The sequence below is a fragment of the Tamandua tetradactyla genome, chromosome 22, assembly GCF_023851605.1.
Source record: "Tamandua tetradactyla isolate mTamTet1 chromosome 22, mTamTet1.pri, whole genome shotgun sequence".
Lineage (NCBI taxonomy): Eukaryota > Metazoa > Chordata > Mammalia > Pilosa > Myrmecophagidae > Tamandua > Tamandua tetradactyla.
Window position 1 is genome coordinate 5,495,839 of NC_135348.1, and position 22,971 is coordinate 5,518,809.

Sequence of the window (22,971 nt, forward strand, 5' to 3'; positions counted from 1 at the left end):
TGCTTCAAGTGTGCCTATTTGGTCCAATTAGTTATAATCCATGCATGAATTATTTGAAATGAGAAATCATTTCAATGATTTCAGTTATGTCAATTATTGAGCCAATTATTAAATTCAATTATTAAATTATTTCAATTATTTGAAATGGGAAATCAAACAGAAATCCTTCCGTTTGGCTAATTCATGACAAGATATCAGAAGTAGCCATTTTAACATGAATGTACATACAATATTTTAATTGCTATTTCCATTGCCAAAAGACCACTGTTTTCCAAGTGTCAATAAGTGCTAACTACTATTGTTATTTCACTACATCTTTCGCTGGGCCTCATACTGCAATAAAAATACTTCTCTCTCCATCTTGACTGAGTAACAGATCCCAAATACTGTATTTGGAGGGTTCAATACCAGTAAGCCATTCTCAGAAGCAATTTCTTCATCTGTTAGTAATCTTAATAGCAAAGAAAAATAAACCTGGTTATTGCTGGCAAAATATAATATATTATCAGAGTATTAGGAGCTTATAGAAATGACAGGATGACAAGATGGAAAATATATCAGAATAGAGATACTGGAGAGCTACTCAAGGTGAACACTAGGGAAGTTCTTAACAGCAGCAACCATGGGTATTTTTGTTGGATGATTTTGTAATAAATGCATCTTCTTGTCTGGAACAGTTTGCTCAAAATCCAAAGTATGGAGGTAGGTCATTTTTGAAAGGGTTTAAAATATATACCTATCCCATGGCTGTTTGACATGTTCTGTCAAAGCAAAAGAGCTTTCTGGATGCCTATATGCTTCCAAAGAAGAGTGACCACCATGGGTCTGTAATGTCTCAATGAAAAATAGATGACCAACAGGGTTATTTCACAAAAAGGAAATCAGAGTGCTGGTAGGAAAGGCAGAGGAATGCTTGAAGATGAAAAGAAGGCAAATCACTAAGTGGTTCATAAAAATGTTAGGAGACATAGTAAAGATGACATGGCCACTGTGCAGGTTAGAACCTGTTGTGAACCCCAGAAAAACCATGTCCTTTCATTCTCATCCAATATTGCTGTGTGGGAGCTTTTTTGATTGTTTCCATGGAGATGTGACCCAGCCAACTGTGGGTGGTTTCGATTAAATGGTTTCCATGGAGGTGTGTCTCCATCCATTCAAGGTGGGGTTGCTTACTGGAGTCCCTTAAGAGGGAGCCATGAAAACACAGGGGAAACGAAGGCTAAAATATATGAGGTAGATGGAAATACTAGCAGTCAATGAGAGGGAGGAGTAAGGGATATGTCATGTATGCATTTTTTTAGTTTTTCTTTTTATTTCTTTTTCTGAATTGATACAAATGTTCTAAGAGATGATCATGGTAATGAATATACAACTCTGTGATGATATTGTGAGTTATTGATTATATACCAAGAGTGAAATGATCATATGGTAAGTATGTTCATGTTTGTGTGTTGTTATGTTTAAAAAAAAATTTTAAAATAGAGGGAGCCATGAGCAACCACACAGCTAGAGACCTTTGGAGATGAAGAAGAAAATGCCCCCAGAGGACTTCATGAAACAAAAGTCTGGAGAGAAAGCTAGAAGGTGTTGCCACCATGTGCCTTTCCAGTTGAGAGAAAAACCCTGAACATCATCGGCCTTCTTGAACCAAGGTATCTTTACCTGGATGCCTTAGATTGGACATTTCTATAACTTTGCTTTAAGTTGGACATTTTCACAGCCTTAGGATATGTAAACTTGCAACTTAATAAATTCCCCTATTGGAAAGCTGTTCCATTTCTGATATAGTACATTCCGGTAGCTTGCAAATAGTCACTTTGAAAATAATTTAAAATAATGACTCCCTAAATTATTGTAAATGAAGAAAATTTTATTATTTGGTAATGAGGAGTTAAAAGAATTGATTTTTCTTAGTATTCTTTATTGATATGCTATTTAACATTGTTTTCAAATATTGTTTATGCAAAACTCATCTATAGCCAAGGACTTTTCTATTTAACTCAGGAATTCTTAGATCAGTGTCTTTTAATATCAGTTATGTCACACTGCTTTAAGGGCAAGATTACATTTATGAACTCTCACAAGCCAGAAAATGATAAACATAAGTATTTAAATACAGAAATAGTATGTCATTTTTTAAAGTTTGTGAGTTGTCATCAAAAGCCACTAATTAAAAACTAGGTAATCCAAAGTTTTCATTTTAACCTTTTTAAAAGATTGATCCATGCTTATAATTCAAATTAAAGGTAAGTTTCCCACATTATGATCTTGGCATTTTCAGCCTATGAAGATTTTTTATGATTTTGCAATTATATTTATTAGATGAGAGATAGCATATCTTGAAACTGCAAGGAAAAAAGAAGCCATACTCCCACCACCAAGAGCTAACAGATATTAATAATTAACATTATTATTATTATACTTGCATTTTTCTATCTCTATCTCTGTATATTTTAATATTTAATGCATTCTAAGAGGATTATCTGTTAACATTTTGTCATACACATTTATCTTTACCTTTTTTTTAATTTTTATTTTTTGACATGGACCAACTTCAGGAATCAACCCCGAGTCTCTGGCTCAGCAGATGAGAACTCTGCCACTGAGCCACTTATTTAACTATTTCCCTTACTTTTTCATTTGAAACAGATAAACAAAGCATCAGCAGAACAAATTGCTGATAGACATTAAAATGCACTGTGCTTTTCTTATTAGAGAGCGAAGTGAATATGAGGTGGATAGAATAGCACCTTAGTCATTTGGAATAAACTCTACACTTTCTGTTAAACTCCACATGGTTGGAGTATTTTAATTTGTGACTGTGTTTGGACATAATTCTGCATGGGAAGTCAAGTTCATCTAAGACATGGTAGAGCATGTATGACTACAGGATTAAAATAAAGTGAAGTAGTTTCCAAATGCTTAGGAGGTTATGCCATCTAAATAAGGTTATAGTCATTATTTAGAGAACTAATCCAGGAAAAAAAAATCCTGCTACAAAAAACATTCACTCTTTTTCATCTTCTTCCTGACTCTCAAATACGTGAAAACAGCAGGGAGACATACATACTACTATGTTTTTTCTTTTAAATTCTTTCTAGACCAAAGATTAAACAAAATGATTATAAACAAATTTGAAGCAGGCAAGTATGTAAATTTCAAATATCTCATTTCTAGCTCCTTTACTAAAACCTATATAAAAGTCTTGCTAGAAGTTTCAGTATATTTGATTCCGTATATAAATCAATTGGGAGAGTTAGATTGAAGTAGAATTCCCCTATCTCTCTACTTACCATATTGTATAATAACGGTGTATCATCACAGCTTGCTGTAAGTTCCAGTGATGCACAGTATATGAAATGCAGATATTATTTTTAAAATGCTCATTGGGGTCCTGGATTTCAAGAGACCTGAACACCCTACCAGTTTGAATGAGTCATTTTAACAACTATTTGTTGGAATAATTTGTATTCATTCATGTATTTCATACATATTTTTCCATCACTATGTCACAGATGCCACATCAGCTCTGACATACAGAGATGGGGAGAATGATTAATACTTTCAGAGCTCCCACAGTCTAAAGAGGGAGAAAGAGGTGTTGACAATTATACGTAATGCAATGAATGCTGCGGCATTCAATATAGTAGAGATGAGCAGTGTTGTGCGGGAACATCTTTCATAATCGAAGGATGCTCAGAGCTATCTGACCTGACCCTTATGGTATCATGAATCAGTAGGAATAAGACAAAGAATTGGGTTTGAGGGGTCCTCTCTTGGCAGGGGACAAAGTTTCCAGAAGAGCATGAAAAGAAGAGATTTCCTAAAGTATATTAACAATTGCAATAGTTTAGTAAGTTTTGTAATGGGGTAGAACGGTGTAAGAGGCTAAGTAAGAACTACCCTGTATGCAGTCACATGGAGTCAGACTTGGATTCCATAAGACATAGGAAGCTCAAGATGGGTTAGAAGAACAAGCTGATGTTTTAAGTTTGACTGCTTAAATGCTTTCATTTTAATTTTAACTTATAATTTTTGATAGCAGTGTGGAGGTGGACTAAAATGTGCAGAGTCAGAATCATTATGAGGACCAAAGCTATATAAATTAGATAAGAAGAGAAAGATTTGAAAAAGACTTAAAATTACAATCTATGTGATTATATTATCAGAGAATATATGGGGAAAGAATTCTCTTTCTAACAAGTCCAGTTAAATGATTCAATAAGTCAAGTATGAATATTATTGAATATTATATTCTTTGCTTTTGGAGGGTCAATTATACAAGTTCTATATAGAAATTTATTAATTTTCTCTCCTAAAATTAGATAGCTTTGCCACTACATACACTGAAGCATCAAATAAAAAGAGTGCAAATGTTTATGAATAAAATACTGGCCCCATTCATGATAGAGAACTACGTATTACACATACCCTTATACTATAAACAAGTTTTTCTCTACAACTTGAGAAACTGTATGTGAAACCACTGTTTTCAGGCTTTGAAACAGAGACAGCATAGGACAGTCATCCTTAACAGAAAGAAAATTACAAAGGTGAGAGCAACACCACTCTGCGTTTATGCCTGGAGTGGGGTGGGGGGCAGGGGACATTCTCCTGACCTAAGCACAGTGAAATGAAGTTCAAAAAGAGTAGTGGGATATGTGATCCAGGATATTCCCAGTCACTGGCCTGGGAATTATAAATGGGTCAATCTTGCTAGATGTTGGGTTCCAGAAATGGATAGAGTTTCCCCGTCCCCCTTACCAAGAGTCTCAGAGCTATACTGTAGACTGAGGCTACTTCTTCCCTCCCTTCTCAGGTATTAGATACACATTATCATAATCTGGGGGTTCTACTTGCTTACTCCTGTTCTCTTCTTGTTATTATCTACAGGCATGTTCCCTAAGAAATCTATTGCACATATAATCCCATTTTAATATCTTCTCTGAGAACTCGAACATACATTGATGGTACCAGATATAGTCCAAGAAAACAGGTGCTATGCTAGGGTTTGGGGCCAGGCCATTCAACAACAGTAAGTAGTATCTGAATGGTTGTTCTAGTTTGCTAGCTGCGAGAATGCAATGAACCAGAAACAGAATGACTTTAAAAAGGGGAATTTAATAAGTTGCTAGTTTACAGTTCTAAGGCCAAGAAAATGTCCCAATTAAAGCAAGTCTATGAAAATGTCCAGTCTAAGGCATCCAGGAAAGGATATCTTGGTTCAAGAAGGTCAATGAAGTTCAGGGTTTCTCTCTCTACTGGAAAGGCATGTGGAAAACATGGTGACATCTACCAGCTTTCTCTTTAGGCTTCTTGCTTCATGAAGCTCCCAGCAACATTCTGCTACTTCATCACCAAAGGTTGCTGACTGGTGGACTCTGTGCTTCTCTCATCATCTCTCTCCTTGTTTTCAAAAAAGGAACTCTCTCCAAAATGTCTCTTCTTGTATAGGATTCCAGTAAATTAATCAAGACCCATGTAGAATGGGTGAAGACACATCTTCATCTACTCAAGTTTAATACTCACAATTGATTGAATCACATCTCCGTGGAGATAACCTAATCAATTTTCCGGCCTATACTACTGAATAGGGATTAGAAGAAACTGTTGGTCCCACAAGATTGATTAGGATTAAAACATGGCTTTTCTAGGGTACGTAAATCCTTTCAAACCAGCACATTCTACTTTCTGGACCTTATAAAAGGTATGTTTTTCCCATATGCAAAATACATTCATTCCATCACAATGAATGAATGTATTCAAGAAATCCTTAAATCATTTCAATAAAACAATACAAAGTTAGAAAGAGTACAAAATCTCATCAAAGTTATTTACAGGCATGGTCTGTCCTAAGGAAACGTTCTTCTCTGGCTGTGGACCTGTAAGACTCAGAACAAGTTATTTGCTGCCGACGTACAAAAGAGGAACAGTCATAGGATACAGGTTTCCATTTCCACAGGGAAGAATTGGAAGGGACACAGGGGTCACAGGACCTAAGCAGTTTCGAAAGCTGCAGGGCAAAGTCCATTAGATTTCAAAGCCTGAAAGTCATTTATCTTCAGGGCATTAGAAAGCAGCAGTCCCACCCTTTCCGAGCACCTATGCAATGGCCTGCCTCTCTCTGAAAACAACCTTGGGGAACACTGGGAGACCACCTTTTTCTCAGCTCCACCTTCTCCAAGCATCAGGGTAGCATCTGGACTCTCTGCCACCTCCGGGGCACATGTTCAACTCCTCCATGTGGTGCCAGCCAGGCTCTCCCCAAACCCCAAGGAATGTGCTCCATCTTCCATAAAGCCTGAAGCAACACAACTCTTTCACTGCAGTGAGGTGGAAGGCCCATCCTCTGCCTTTGGGCCAAACTTACCCTCTCCAGGTGCTTGCATGGATCTGTTTTCCTAGCTTGAAGTTACTTGACTCTGGACTTTAGTTTCCATGGTTCTGCCTCTGAAGTTAATTTTCCTTCAATGTGCTCCTTCTCTATCCCTCTCAGTCCTGACTGGCAGTGGTTCTCTTTATACAGATCCTGCAACACTCTCATTGACTTTCTATGTAGTAGCTTCAGATCATGCCCATCAGACATAAGGACTGTATTAGTCAGGGTTGTCTAGAGAAACAGAATCAACAGGAAATATTTGTAAATATAAAATCTATAAAAGTGCCCCATGTAACCATGGGAATGTAGAGTCTAAAACCTGTAGGGCAGGCTGTGAAGCTGATGACTCCGATCGGGATCGGACGATCGGGATCAACTCCTAGGAGATTGGCTTACCAGCCAAAGCAGGAAGAGAAACTGTCTCTTCTGAATCTTCCTTAAAAGGCTTCCAGTGATTAGATTAAGTATCACTCTTTAAAAAAGACATTCCCCTTGGCTGATTACAAATGGAATCAGCTGTGGATGTAGCTGACATGATCATGATTTAATTCTATGAAATGTCCTCATAGCAAAAGACAGACCAGCACTTGTCCAACCAAACAGGTACCATCACCTGGCCAAGTTGACATGTGAACCTGACCATGACAGTCCACCCCTTGTCAACTTGGCAACTATACTCATCACCTTAACCATACCTAATTTCTAAATACAGAACAATAAAAGACACATTTTTTTTCTCACCTAACAATACTCAACTGTCCTGCATGTAACCAGAAATACATTAAATCTCTCCAGAATAGGGTGCAAGTCCTTGGGTAATATTCATTCTTAAACTTGATATCTTACAACTTAAATAGTATAACATGAACAAAACAACATTACGCTCCTCTTTTCTGTAACTGATCTTGTGGTTGTGGTTCATATTTATCACTACCTTCTTCCACTACCCATTCCATGTTCCCTTTACCCTCAGCAAGCACTTAAGCTGGCCATCATTCTTTGCCTGGTGGGGTGACCCAAACCTTCATTCCTGAAGTTTCAGAGCTGTTAGTACCCCTGCCTGGATTGGGTTGCTGCAATTTTCCATTGATTTTAATCACAGGTCATGGTAGCACTAAAAGATGCCCTAAGGGATCTTCTATATTCCAGGAAAACTCTTCTTTACCTCCATTGTGTAATTGCAGTCCTATTTCCTCCTGATAGTGAGGTTCAATCACCCCAGCCAGTAATGTAATCCCTTTCTTGGCTTGTTGATCCAGGGTCATGAATAGGCCAAAGTGACCAGGTGACAATCTTAGATTCCAGTTCAATGGAATCATTGTTGTTTCTCCTGGTGGAAGCATTCCCCCTTCTGAAACTAAAACCTGTAGATCAGCAGAATTCAGGGTTACAGGGACAGGATGCAAAACTTTTCATAGTGGATTTGCCCCAAAGGCAGAGGGTGGGCCTTCCACCTCTTTGCAGTGGAAGAGTCATGCCACCTCAGGCCTTAGAAAGGGTGAAGCATATTCCTTGGGGTTTGGGGAAAGCCTGGCTGCCACCATATGGAGTGGTTGAGCATGTGTCCCAGAGATGGCAAAGAGCCTGGGTGCAGCCCTGATCCTTGGAGAGGGTGGAGCCAAGAAAAATGTGGTCTCCCCAATGTCCCCCAAGGTTGTGTTTGGAGAGAGGCAGGCCTCTGCATAAGGGCGGGACTGCCTCTTTCAGAAGCTTTGATGATAAATGACTCTCAGACTTTGAATTCTAATGGATTTTGCCTTGCAGGTTTTCAAAACTGTATGGGTTTGGTGATCTCTGTGTTCCTTCCTCCCTATGGAAATGGGTATATGTTTCCTATGAATGTTCCTCCTTTATATGTTTGCAGCAAATAACTTGTTTTGAGTTTCTATAGGTCCAGAGCCAGAGGAGAATTTTGCCTTAGGACAGACCATGCTTGTAACTAATTTTGAGATTTTGTACTGGTTTTCACCTTGAATTGCATTTGATTGTTAATGAAATGCTTTAAAGTTTTCTGATATTGTTATGGAATTAATGTATTTTGTATATGGGAAAAATATGTCTTTTTAGGGCCCTAGAGTGGAATGTGCTGGTTTGAAATGTTGTATGTACCCGAGAAAAGCCATGTTTTAATGGAAATCCTGTTTTGTAAAGGCAGCCATTTCCTCTAATTCCTATTCAGTACTGTCTGTTTGAAACTGTAATTAGGTCATCTCCCTGGAGATGCGATTTAATCAAGAGTGGATTTCAAGCTGGATTATTAGGTGGAGGCGTGTCTCCACCCATTTGGGTTGATCTTGATTAGTTTCTGAAGTCCTATAAAAGAGGAAGTATTTCGGAGAATGAGAGAGATTCTGAGTGAGAACAACATAGCCACAAGAAGCAGAGAGCCTGCCAGCCAGTGACCTTTGGAAATAAAGAAGGAAAATGCCTCCCGGGGAGCTTCATGAAAGGAGGCCAAGAGAGAAAACTAGCAGATGACGCCATGTTCACCACTTACCTTTCCAGATGAAAGAGAAATCCTGACCCTGTTCACTATGTGCCTTCTCACTTGAGAGAGAAACCCTGAACTTCATCGGCTTTCTTGAACCAAGGTATCTTTCTATGGATGCCTTAGAATGGACATTTCTATAGGCTTGTTTTAATTGGGACATTATCTTGTCCTTAGAACTGTAAACTAGCAACTTATTAAATTCCCCTTTTTAGAAGCTCTTCTGCTTCTGGTATATTGCATTCCAGCAGCTAGCAAACTAGAACAAGGAATTTCCACAAACCCTTTCTGGATAACTCCATGTCCAATCCTGGCTTTCTCTGAAATGTCTGACTGGTTGCATATTTGGTTAAATCATCACGTGGGGCACTGTTCTCTGGGGTCTCCCTTCCTGGAAGCCCAGAATTTTCCAGAACATCAATTTCTAGTTTCTTCATAGACTAGAGTTCAGATCTCAGCTTATTTTATACCTGTCACATTTCACTATAAGCTGCAAGGAGAAATTAGACTGCACTTGCCAAATTTAAGTTGGGAATCTCTTCTGCTAAATATCCTTTTAAACCAACACAGTCATATATGGGGTTTAGATGGAAACTGGAATCAAATGGCATCCCACTTACTGAAGCATTCACCTGCAATGACCTGGGCAAATGTTCCTGTAGAGGAGGACATATTTGACAGTAAGAAGATCAGGTATTTGAGAAATATGAGAAGAGCGGTGCTTTTGATGACAATAGTGTTGGCTTAATGGATTAGTTAAGTTAAGTTAGTTAAGTTAGTTAACTTAATGGGTTAGTTGGGTTAATGCTCTACAGGGGGACAAAGTGAAACTGAGGGTGGTAAAGCAGGTAGTTTTATCCCCTTCAGTGAGAGAGGGGAGTTAGCTGAAGAGTAAACTCGGTCTGAAAGGTCTATAGAGTTCCAAAGACATTTAAATGCTTAGCTTAGGCTGGTCTGCCGTGCTATTTTGTGAGTCCTGGTTGGGAAAGACCTGGTTCTCTTAAAAAATGTAATGAAGACATCAGAAGACACACACACTAATGATTTTGAGTCTGCACACCTGCATAAACTCTTAGTGCTTTCAGAAGAGTCCCACTGCTACAAAGTAAAAGCTACCACTTCCTCAGGGCAGGAAGTTAATGGAGATAAAAAGGGAACAAGTGTCCACATCCAGACACGCTCTCAGCTCTCATCAAGATGCTAGGTTAAAAACATAGGTAAATTTCAGTATAAACAAACTTTGAACCTGTTGGGCCTAGTGAGGGAAAATGTTATACCTCCAAGAAGCTGAAGAATTAGCTACTATGTACAGGCAGGAGCCAAGAGGTGTTCCTGGAATTGATTTTGAGGGTGCATTATCAAGTGATTCAGAACATAAGACCAGATCATCAAGAATGTATTGACCTGTGTCACTTTATTGGGACATGCAATTTAACACCTGTCAACATTCACAAAGGATGTGGCAAACTTGATGCTAGAGTGGCTCTTAAAAGCATAGAGAAAGTAATGGTTCATACCAATGAAAGTACAAATGCCTGGAAGCTAGTATAAGAGGGAACAAATGGGGAATAGGCATGCCAGAATGAATACATATTTAAATCCAGCAGACTCACCAGAAGTTTATGTTTCTTGGAAAGGCCCAGTATGAACATTGATCATCAAAATCACTAGTGAGTAGAATACCAGCATCACTAAGACATTCAGTGCAGGAAGGACTGAGCTGCTTCCATTAATAATCATGGTGATAATGGGACCCTGAAGTAATGGAGGTCATTTGGCGGTGCTTAAATGCTACAAGTCAGAGGCCTGCAATCATCATAATGACTGCCAAGGTTGGAAGGACAGCCTAGGGACCATGACACATAGAGAATTGTAGCTATGTTTAATAGAGTATCGTTCATGGTTCCTGTAGGGGAAATGAGATGGTGGCCAATTAGTGTGCTGTTTAATATCTAGAGTCCAAAGAGCACCAGAATAGAAGAGCAGGAGTCTGAAAGTGGTTGTTCCTATAAATACTCAGAATCCCTTGCTCAGGTCTAGGACCTGAGCCAATTTTCAGATCCAGATCTCATTAAGTAAATAATTACATCCCCCACTGGGAAGAAGGACTCTGCAACAATGTGGCAAGTATATTCCTGTTTCAGTATCTTAGGCTGCTCAAAGCAGAGGCCATGAAATGGGTTGACCTCAAAGAATAGGAATTTGTTACTTTACATTTAAGGTTGTGAGAATGTCCAAATCAAGGCATCATCTAGGGAATGTTTTCTTCCTAAAGACCACCTGCTGACTTTCCTTGGATCCTCTGCCACATGGTAGCCTCTGCTAGTGCATCCCTTCTCTTCTGGGTTTATTGGTTTCAGCTTCCTGCCTCTAAATTTCTCTGCATCTCTCTGTATTCATCCCATTTATTAAGGACTCCAGTAGGAGGATTAACACCCATCCTGAATAGGGCTGGTTTCATCTTAATTAAAGTAGCCTTAACCAAAGATCCTACTTACAATGCGTCCACACCCACAGAAATGGATGAAGTTTAAGAACATGCTTTTCTGGGGAGCATACAGTTTCAAACCACCATAATTTCATGATGATTTCTCCAGTCTTTCCCCAAAAGGACTATTCATGTTACTTTAGACTGAAAAAAATTACATACTCAGATATTTTGAGGATTGTTGAACAAATTATTTGAGTTGATATTGTCTTCAGCGACACAAAACATTATCATGGCCACTTATTGGAATGGGTTGCTTATGAGATGCAGCTAATAATTGGACTGCTGACTTACTATGGTTCCCCTGGGTCCATGAATCTACCCAGCAATCTTTTCTCCATACCTTACGAATACAATTAGAATTGACACATTTGGTAATTAATGTAACCTCCACGCTAGATTCCTGACCTTTGTTATAAAAGCTAACTCAGTATCAAGGCCAAATGGAGACCTCTGAAATTTCCTCCGTACCTGGCTAATAGAGTAAATTATATTCTTTATTGGCTACAAGGGTGGGGATCGGATGTGTGGCAAACAGTGTTCCTTTATAGGGCTAAATTCTTGCCTGTGGCCCCTGACATGTGTTCATTTAATTCTCACATTTGGCATCTCCAGTAACGAATACCTCCTGGGAAACTTGTGTAGATTAATGCCAGCTCAACCGGCATTAACCTCGGTTACAGCTGCTATTCTGAATTTGATATCATTCATCGAGATGATTAAGGCTTTAAGTACATGGTATGGAGGTACTGATTTGTAAAATGCATTGTTTTCTATATAATCAGAAATTGTTCATGTGGAAGAGTATTCACTTAGAGTTTTGGCCCAAGGCTAAGTTTATTTCCAGCCCTTTGTGGTACCATCGTCTAAAAAGAACTTTGCACATTTTATAGAGCATCTCATTAAATCATGGCATCCTATAACCAGGCAGAAAAAAACAAATGATGGCTAGCATGAGTTTATAAGTATTGTAGTATAGACTTATATAAATGATTATGCCATAATATAGGCCTTTGGAACAGCATATAAATTCTAGAGGGTAGGATGTAAACTCTGGGAAGATGCAGAAAAATGCCATTCTCCCAATAAATCTCTTGCACTTTTAATAACCTACACATCCAATACTATCTTCACTTCAGCTTCCTAGAGGCCCTAAATTAACCAGACATCTATCAAAACTATAGCACCATACTGATTAGTGAATGCTTTCCTTCATATTTGGAAAAACAACAATGATGCCCATTCTTATCAAAATAATTCAGCGTGCAATTGGAGGTTTTAGCCAGTGAAATAATACAAGATAATATAAATACAAAGCATAAGGACTGGAAAGGATAAAAAGTGCACTTTTTTGGGGGGGCAGGCAATGGTGGCTCAGTGCAGAGTTCTAGCTTGCTGTGCCAGAGACCTGGGATCGATTCCCACTGTCTGTCCACGCAAAAACGAAAAAAAAAAAGTGCTTTTTTTTTTGCCCTCAACTTAACATATTATATGAAATCCTGTTCCACTAAAAATTTACTAGAATTAGTAAGTGAATTTAGCACTTGAAGATTACTACATAAAATTAAACTGTTTTTATATATACTAGCTCTGAATAACAGGAAACTATAACTTAAACATGTGATTTACAATAGTAGTGTAAGCCATAAAATTCTTAATGATTGATTTAACAAAAGACATGCAAGTCTTCTTCAATCAATATTAAAAAAAACTTTACTGAGATAAAATAACTGGATCAACAACAGGAACTACAAATACAAATAAATTGAGAGAATTAGGCCCTAATTAATTAGAAGACTCAATATTGTTTTTTGTTGTTTGTTTATATTTTCTTTATTAGAGAAGATATGGGTTTACTGAAAAATCATGCATAAAATACAGGATTCCCATTTAACACCCCACCACCAACACCTTGCATTGTTGTGGATTATTTGTTACAATTGTGGATAAAATATTTGTAATTGTACTATTGACTAAAGTCCATGGTTAAGTTAGGGTTCAGTGTTTGTGTAGTGATTTCTAGGGACTTTAAAAACTTTAATTCTGCTGCCATATATACATACAATCTAATATTTCCCCTTCTAATCATTTTCATACATATTTCAGTGCTGTTAATTATGTTCACAATGTTGTGCTCTCATCACCACCATCCCTTCCTGCTATAGTTTGATAAAGCTGCCAGAATGCGATACACCAAAAATGGATTGGTTTTTATATGGGGGTTTACTCAGTTGCAAATTTACATTTCCTTGGAGGAAAGGCAGTTGGCTTCTATCTGGATTTCTCTATAAGATGAGAAGGCACTCAGCAATGTCTGCTGGCCTTCTCTCCAGGTTTCTGGGTTCAAATCGACTTTCCCTGGGGCCATTTTCCTTTTGCATCTCCAAATGCCTGGGTCTGTGTTGGCTCTGAGTGATGAGCTGAGCTGTGCTGAGCTATACTGATCTGCTTCTCTGTCTTCTGACTTCTCCCTTTAAGCTTCCAGCTAATCCAATTAAATCATCACTCATTGCAGAAGGCACTCCCCTTAACTGACTGCAGATATAATTAGCCATAGATAAATTTCACATGCTAATGATTTAAGCCCACAGCAACAGAACAACTGGGCACCATCACCTGGCCAAGTTGACAACTGAGTCTAACCATTACACTTACCAAAACATTTCCATCATTCTAAATCGGAACCTATACATTGTAAGCCTCAGCTTCCCATTCCCTATCTCCACCCTGTCCCCTGGTAATCTGTATTCTAGATTCTGACTCTATGAGTTTGCTTATTCTAATTGTTTCAAATCGGCGACATCATACAATATTTGTCCTTTTGTGGCTGGCTGATTTCACTCTTTATGATGTCTTCTAGTTCCATCATGTTGTTTCATATACTGGAACATCATTCCTTCTTAGCGCTGTCATTGCATAGATCATGACTTCATTCGTTCTTACAATTGTTGCATACATTGGGACTTCATTCCTTCTTACAAGTGTCCATTCACCAGTTGATGGACATTTGGACTGTTACATCATTTGACATTTGTGAATAATGATGTTATGAACATCAGTGTGCAGATATCTGTTTCAGTCCTTGCTTAAAATTCTTTTGGATATATACCTAGTAGTGGAATTGCTGAGTCATAATATAATTCTTAGCTTTCTGAGAATCATCAAACTGTCTTCCACATGACTGCATGATATTACACTGCTACCAGCAATGAATGGGTGTTTCCATTTCTCTGCATCCTTTCCAACACTTATTTTCCATCATTTTTATAGCAGCCATTCTAGTAGGTGTTACACAGTATTTCATTGTGGTTTTGAGTTGCATTTTTCTAATAGTTAATAATGTTACATATTTTTTTACATGCTTTCTGGCCATTCACATATCTTTGGAGAGCAGTGTTCAAGTCCATTGTCCATTTGTTAATTGGATTAAGAAATAATATTATTAACATGCCAATCCTTGCGCTAATTTTCTGTAGATTTAATATCAGCCCTCTCAAGATTCCTCAAGACTTCTTGGCATAGATTAATAAGTTCATTCTAAAATGGATATACAAAGAGCCTAGAATACCAAGAACAATATTTAAAATGATGGAAAAAGTTGGAGGACTATTGTAAAGTTAGAATAACCCAAACATTGTAGTATTGGCATAAGGATAGACATATAGGTCAATGAAAAAGAATAAAGAATCCAGAAGTATGTATTCACATATATGGTTCACAGATTTTGACCAAAAATCAGAAGAGTTTAATGAAGAAAGGAAAGCATTAAACAATTGTGCTACAAAGAACAGTAACCCATGTGGTGAGGGATGGGGTTGCACCTTGGTTTTACCTCACATCGTTTATGAAATGATTTCTAGGTAGTTGTAAAACTAAACCTAATATTTATAGTTTTAAAGTTTACAGAAGAAAATTTAAGAGAGTGGCTTTGTCACTTTGGAGTAAGTACAGATATCATCCAAAACCTTATCTCAGCATGGCTACACAGATTACTTGCATTTGTCAAATGCCTTAATTCTCCCTAATTGTTGTTTACTTTCTCACAGTATTAGCTTGGCTGGGACAATCCAATCAACATAAATCTCTGCCCAGCTAAATTTTGTGATTGGATCATCATGATGATCATTTGAAAGAAAGTGGCTATGCAGAAGAATTTACCACTCTCAACAGAATGCAAAGAATCAGTATCATAGCCATCACAATGAAGAGAAAACAAATAATATTCCATTTAAGATGTTTTAGAATTTGGAACTACAATTGGGCCAACCCAACCAACCTTGACAGCTTTTATCACATTATGTTGTTGTCAGTAACACATGTTCTGAAAATTTCCTCAATTCTCATTTTTAAGATTCCTGACCAATGTTGATTTAAGGGAGTAATCAATTCATCCATGTCATGTATAGTTTCATTGAGTAATTCAGCTACTATGTATTGGAAATTATCTGATGCTTGCAAGTGCCCGAGTAGTAGCTTTGCAAGTGTTAGAAATTATCTGAGGGAAGGGCACAGGCAGAATTTTTCCATTTTTCTTTTTCAGAATGATGGATTATTTTATAATGATTTCTTTGAATCCTTCTAGAGAGCAATCTTTCAAGGGTTTAGTTAGAATTATAACCTTGGATATTTGGCATATGTCTGCAATATCGAGTTGAACCTAGAATTTCTCTTAATTGTCATTTCATGAAGGTTTTAAAATAAGTTTGGATAGTCTGTACTTTATCTATATAAAGTCCCTCTTTATATAAAGGAATATGTTTCAGCAAAACCATAATTTAACTTATAAAACTTTATGTCCCAATTCTGAAGAGGCTGAGCAAGTAAATGGAATCCTTTATATAGATTTACTCTCTGAATAAAGTAAGAAATCATCTACATATTGCAGCAGAAATGAACCACAAGGGAAATTTAGATCTTTTACATCTTGTTTGAGGAGCTGAGAAAACTACAAGGATCTTTCATCTAACATTTCAGACATGACTATCCAGGTATGTTGTTGTCACTCCACAGATGTAGCCAATATAAGGCATCAGTGGACCTGATCTAGAGGCACATGAGAAAAAACAAATTAAAGATCACTACAGGGAATAATGATATAGTTTATTGTTGCTTAAGTTTTTCAAATTGCTCATCAGTATGGATAAAGATTCTCTTAGTGGAACAAATTTTTATTCAGACTTTTATTTGGAGGCTTCCCAATAAAAGTGTTGCCTGTTAGTCCTGAGAAATGCCATTTTATTTCATTTCTATGGCACTTCTAAAATTGGCAAGTTTTTTTTTTCAAGTCAACTATTTCCCAGAGTGCTCTCTGAAGTTCTAAGTCATCTTGTTGAAATTAGGCTATTCATTGAGGTTGTACCAAGAAGGCAATAGGGAAGATGGTAACAAGAGTTCACAGAAAAAGCAAGAGTGTTTCCAAGAGGATGAGAGGGTTAGAATTAAATAACCTAATGGGAGCTGGAGATGGTGAGCAGAAAATGAGGCATGGGTAATTCAGTCACCTAACTCTTGACATCTCCTCCAAATGCAGACCTGATAATGTGCATCCAGCAGCAAGCAGAGAACCATAGAGAATGCTCTGTATGAATCAAAGTCAAGCTCTCAATACAAAAAATCAAGCTCTCATGTTTGGATTTGTTTGTAACTAACAGAAACATTTTCCAAATTGGATGTAGGGCTGGTTGGAACCACAAACTCACTTGTCTATAAGGCCAGCTCAAACAACAGGTATTTGTAAGGTCTCCGTCTATGTCCTCCCCTGAAATTCACCATTGTATAACAAACAACACTTTAAAAAGCACAACACAAATTGAAGCACAAAATAAATAAAAAGGAATGAGAAGGAATGATTCCACCAAAAATTTCAAACAAAGGAGACAAATAACAGAACACAGGAACAATTTGAGAATAAACAGTCAAACAACTCAGTGCAAAAAAGAGAAAAGTTTAGACCCACCGTGTCCTTAGCACATCAGTGAGGATTGCACAGAATGAGAATTAAGTCAAATGATGCTTTCATGTGTATCACACCTGGTTGAGAAGATGGGTCCACAGCAAAGGGTGCAGATAGAATCTTGTGCTCTCCAGAAAAACTTTGGAAATAAGCAAAAAATATCCAAATGAGAAAAAAGAAAACAATTTAGAGAGAGTTTGCTGTATCAAGAGAGCTACTGTCTCTTCTTTTTGACAGGGATTTAAAGGCAGGCAAAGGAGTGGAAAAACTTTTATACTGAATGATAGGGACAGATTCAAGTTTTCTCATATTGAACATTGTTGGCAGAAGAAGCTGTTGGTGGGCAAAGCAAAAGCAGATCATCCTATGTGGTTGGTTAGGGCAGCATGTGTGACTCCATCTGTTTGGTCTTCAGTTGGAAGCAGGGGCAAAATTAGAGAAGCTAGCAGTCACTGATCCAATCCTGACAGTCATGTAAGAATTGCTGCAGAAGTCCTGGTTTGGCTTCATGGCCTAATTCTTGCAGAGGCTGTGGTTCAAAAGTTTTGTTGCCACGTATGGCCTATCTAGTGCTGTTGTTATATTCACTCACTCACATACCAACATATATTCATGTATATATGCATTCCCTATATAGACATATAATTCCATATATATGAATATTTCCAGCTGCACACACACATAGGAGATACACACGCACATATACGCATGTGTATGTATGTGTATATATATATGTATATGTGTGTGTGTGTATTTTTTTCTCTAGCCTTCTATCTTTTGGAGCTCCAACTGTATGGGATAGATGGATACATGAAGAGAGAAACATAATATATAAAAGTAAATTGTAAAGAATATGCAAGAAGAATTATGAGAGTATTCTTGGAAAATACATTTTGAGCTACATTTATGCGTGGGTATTGAGGCGAGATTCAAGTAAATCTTTTCTTAATTAAAAAAATATATATGTGAATCTAGTTAAAGATATTAAGGGAGAGGATATTTCCTGGTAGAGATGGATGCATGATCAAGGACATCCGGATGGTAAAATAGCACAGTGTATAAGGAAATAAAATCAGTGCAGTTTGTTAAATGTAAAAAGATAGAAAAGAATGTTGGGCAATTGGGCAGCAGCCTCACTGTGGATTACCTGGCTAAAGAGCTTATACTTTGAATTGCATAGGATGGAATACTTTTTATAGGAAATATTTACTTAATTAGCACTTTTTAAAAGTAAATGACCTTAAAGACGTTGGAAGATGGATTTCACTAGATCAAGTCTGTGTTGTCGGGGAAAGCAATTTTTAGGCTAACATAAGAGTGTTCAAGTGATAAGTGCCTGAAACAATGCAATAGAAGGTAGTAGAAATGTGAGTAAAAAGCAGAATCAAAAATTAATTGAAAATAAACATTTTTAATCAGTACTCTGTGATTCGGAATGGAAGTGGAGCAGCTCTGAAATGAAGTTATGCTTAATGCGTGGTGACCTGCAAGGTGAAGTCACTAACGTGGATGGGAAATATTGGACTTTACATTTATTTAGGATCAAAAGTGAAATTTAAACATCATGTATGTTGAGTTTGCATCTCCTGCAAGAGAGCCAGGAGAATATATCCAATAAATCTTAAGATGCAAATTTCAGTTTAAAGGAAGATGCAAAGTAAGATGTTAAGAGTTTGCAGGAGGAAGCTGGCAACATTAGATTGTTAATGGGAGTATGTAAACTGGAAAAATGACAGTAGACACACATTTATATGTTAATACTGGAATACTTTCTTTCTTGAAAATAGCACTTATCACAACACTACATTTTAAGGGGTTAACTGCTACATTTACATATTCCTATTGCCACGCTACCAGGAGGGAATTTAATATAATGTTTTCTTTTATAATTTCAGTGTTTAGCACAGGCTTAGAATATTTTAATAGCTTAATATTCTAAAATAAATCCATGAATAAAGAAAATGAATGAAAACAATCTTGAAGCAAACACATATTCATAGGATATAGGAAGAAAGAGGGACACATAAAAATTATAGTGGAAGAATGGATGATAAAACGAGGAAAATCATGCAAGTGTGATGTCAAGAAAATTTGGGGTAGAGAGTTTGGAGAGGTAAGTAATAAACTCTTAGGTTCCAATGGAATAGAAAAGCTTAGTAAATGAAATGAAAAACAATTGGTTTTGGCCACCGGATCATTGCACTTCTTAGTTAAAATTATTTCTATGGAGTGGAGAAGGCAACAGTGGAATACAGCGAATTAGGATAGAGAGAAAATTGGAGAAGAGAAAATTAAGAAAGAAACTGTAATCTACTCTTTTGAGAGTGGGAGTCGGGAATCGCAAAAAATATAGGATTGTTTTAGAGGGACTTTATTTATTTATTTATTTTTGGTTTGTTAAAGCTGTTGGAATACAATATACCAGAAATGGGTTGTCTTTTACAATGGGGATTTATTAATTTACAAGTTAGAGTTCTAAGGTCATGAAAATGTCCCAATTAAGGCATCAATAGGGTGTTGGAGACAGGCAGCTGGCATCTGGGGCTCCTCTGTCAGATAGAAAGGCACACAGTCGGCATCTGCTGGACCTTCACTCCTTGGTTTCATTGCTTACAGCTTCTGGTTCCAGTAGCCTTCCCTCTGAGCTTCTGTGGGTCCTCTTAGTTTCTCTAGGGCTTTTCCCCTGTAAATTCCTCTCTCAGCAACTCTGGGGGCTTTTCCTCTTTAAGCTTTCTGCACTTTTTCTGTCCTTTATCCTCTCATAAAGACTTCAGCAAAAGGATTAAGACCCACCTTTACTGGGGTGGGTCACATCTCAATTGCGATAAACTAACCAACAGGTCCCATCCATAGTAGGTTTGGATTCACAGGGATGGATTAAAAGCATATGGCCTTTCCTGGGGTGCGTAACAGCTTCAAACCAGCACAGACATTAATGCTGCTTTTTTTTACATTCTTAATCTGGGAAATTTGCATATGATTTTTATTGAAGGGGAATATGCTAGTTGATAGGTTAATGATGTAGGAGATAAAAGGATTGACTGGTAGGGCTAATCCCCCTAAGCGTTGATGGGAAATGTCTGTAGTAAAGAGGCTGGTGAGGAGAAACTATAAATTCTTAGGAATGGTACTGAGGAAGGGAAGCAGAAGTTAAGGGAAATCATTTCTGATCATTTCCATTAATTTTATGGGCCAAGATCTGATCTTGCATAATCAGGTTTCAAAGTTCATATCAATAGTCTTGGGACACAACTGAATTTACACAGAAATTTAGCGATTGGACCAGAATTATAAAATAAGAGGTTGTTTTTCACACATATATCAAGTTGTAGTTTCTATGATGACCACTAAAAGTTCTCCCATTTTTTATGCTCTCATTGCAATTTGACTTTGGTATTCCTTCCATTGATAAATGTGATCTAAGCTTTCTTTTCTTGAATCTGGATGGAAACATGAATATAGTTGAAGTGGCTTCTGAGGTTAATTCAGAAAAAAATAAAATGATACAGCTACTACATGGTTCTCCTGGGACACTTATCCTTGAATCCCAATCATATTTGGAGATAGTCCAGGCCATATGAAGAGGCCATGGATAGGTATTCTGGCTGTAAATTCCAGATGTGCTCGACATCAATTTGTGAGCTGTGTGAGGAACCATCTTGTAATTGGAACCTCCAGTCCAGTCAAATTGCCCCAGATGGTGCTACATGGAGCACAGGTGAACCTTCTTCTCTAAGCCTGACTTACGTTGCAAATTCATGAGCTAGGTAAATGGTGGTTGTTGTTTCAAGCCACTACAAGTTGGATGGGTTGTTATGTAGCAATAATTACCTAGAACAATAGCATTAAATACCCATACACATACACAGACACACACAAATATCATTATGAAAGGCAAGGAAAGGCAAAATGCTCAAGACGTAGGCAGAACTGGAAACAGATCCTTGACTATTCGCTTTCAGAAAATAATTAATGCACCTTTTCTGACCTAACATAGGTTACTAAAAAACATTATTTTAAAGAATAATCTGCCTAAAAGTTATTGATTTATATAATTTTCACTAATAACTTTGCTTCATGACATATTTTAGCAAACATAACCACTTAACTGAAATTGCTTAGCTGAATGAGCATAAGTAATGTATACAATTGGTAATCAATCAAATATTCCATTTATTCTGTTATTTGCTTTTCTCTTCTATGTAGACAATTTTGCATAATGTCCTTGAAATGCAATAATTGAGTAATTTTAAGCATATTAGGATGAATAACATATTTCTTAAAAGTGTCTTATTGCTTTAACAACTATTTATATCTTCATTGATATCATCAGGGTTGCTTGAAAATGAAGATTTTATACTTCACATTGATAAGGTGACATTTTTGAGTGTTGCTTAGAGTCATATTAAATTTAGAGGATTTTTTTTTGGCGATACAATATTAAAGGAGTGGAGAATTAATCGCATGGAAAAGGCACACGAAATAAAAATAATTTGCTTAAAATAACTGAAGGTCAAAAGAGAAAATAATGAAATTAGTAGGTGGTACCATCCTTTACAATAAGAACTTCTCAGACCTTTGGACATTTTATTCTCTGACACAGTTTCTCACTTGCTGCTCCTGATAATTCATAAAATATTTTTGAACAGAAAAAAGATAAAATATATTTCTAGGATTAGTATGAGTGCAGGAAAAGCAGTTTTGTGATGTCAATGTTAGTCTAGGTTTAGAAATTAAAAGAGAATATCAATGTGGATTTTCAAGCTTTATTTTAAAAAGACCTTAGAAATTTTCAAAAGTAAAATATTTTCTACCTTTCTTTATCCTGTGAATAGGATGGAATTTAAACCTGAAACATGTTACATAAGGGTTTTTTTTGTGCTTATACTTATTAGACTTGAGAAAATAACTCCCAGAGGACACGAGATAAAAGTTGTTTTATTTTTCTAAGAAAAGAAAGGTAACGAGCAGAAAGATTATGACTTACCAAGTTCACTGAAAGGCAGGTGGAGTTATTAGTGGAGGATGAAAAATAAAAGATAAGAAATATTTAAGAGACAAAGTTACTAGGGTTAACAATCTGGGGAAACATCAAAGCATTAAGACTAAAAAGATGTGTCTATTCAAGAAATAAATCTATTACGGTGAGTATTTTGAAATAAAAGTACTTTCATTTGAACACATAAAAATGAAAAGAAACCTTGTGGAATAATGTGCATCCCTGAGTTGAATAGAAATACCGAATTGATATGCCAAATAGTTATATATTTAAACAAAGTTATACCAAATAAATTTAACACACTCTAAAAAGATCATATAAACCACTTTAAATATAAGTTATAGACTTGAACTCTGACCTTTTATTCTGATTTCCTTGAGCTAATGATTAATTGTAAAAGTATAAGAGAAAAGAATGAATTTCATTTATATATTATATAGAAAGAATATTTTCAGTTAAATGATACATATGCATACAAAAAGTAAGGGAAGCATTTTTATAGTGTAATCTAATATAAAAAAAACAGAATGAGTAAGTTTAGAGGCAATCTTAATTTAATATAGTAATATATTAAAATAATAAACAAAAATGTGACAAATTAATCTATTAATTTAATTAGTATTCAGTGCATGTTTGAGATCATCCTCCAAATATTTTAACATTG

General features: G+C 36.7%; 2 long non-coding RNA genes across 2 annotated transcripts in view; both read left to right on the forward strand.

The window, feature by feature from the left end:
* LOC143666023 (uncharacterized) overlaps positions 1-22,971 on the forward strand; it is a 688,093-nt gene that overhangs the window by 403,420 nt on the left and 261,702 nt on the right. The window lies entirely within an intron of this gene.
* Positions 15,607-16,979, forward strand: LOC143666022 (uncharacterized). The gene is made up of 3 exons (XR_013167314.1): positions 15,607-15,660; positions 16,241-16,343; positions 16,886-16,979. It is a non-coding gene; the product is annotated as an uncharacterized LOC143666022 (long non-coding RNA).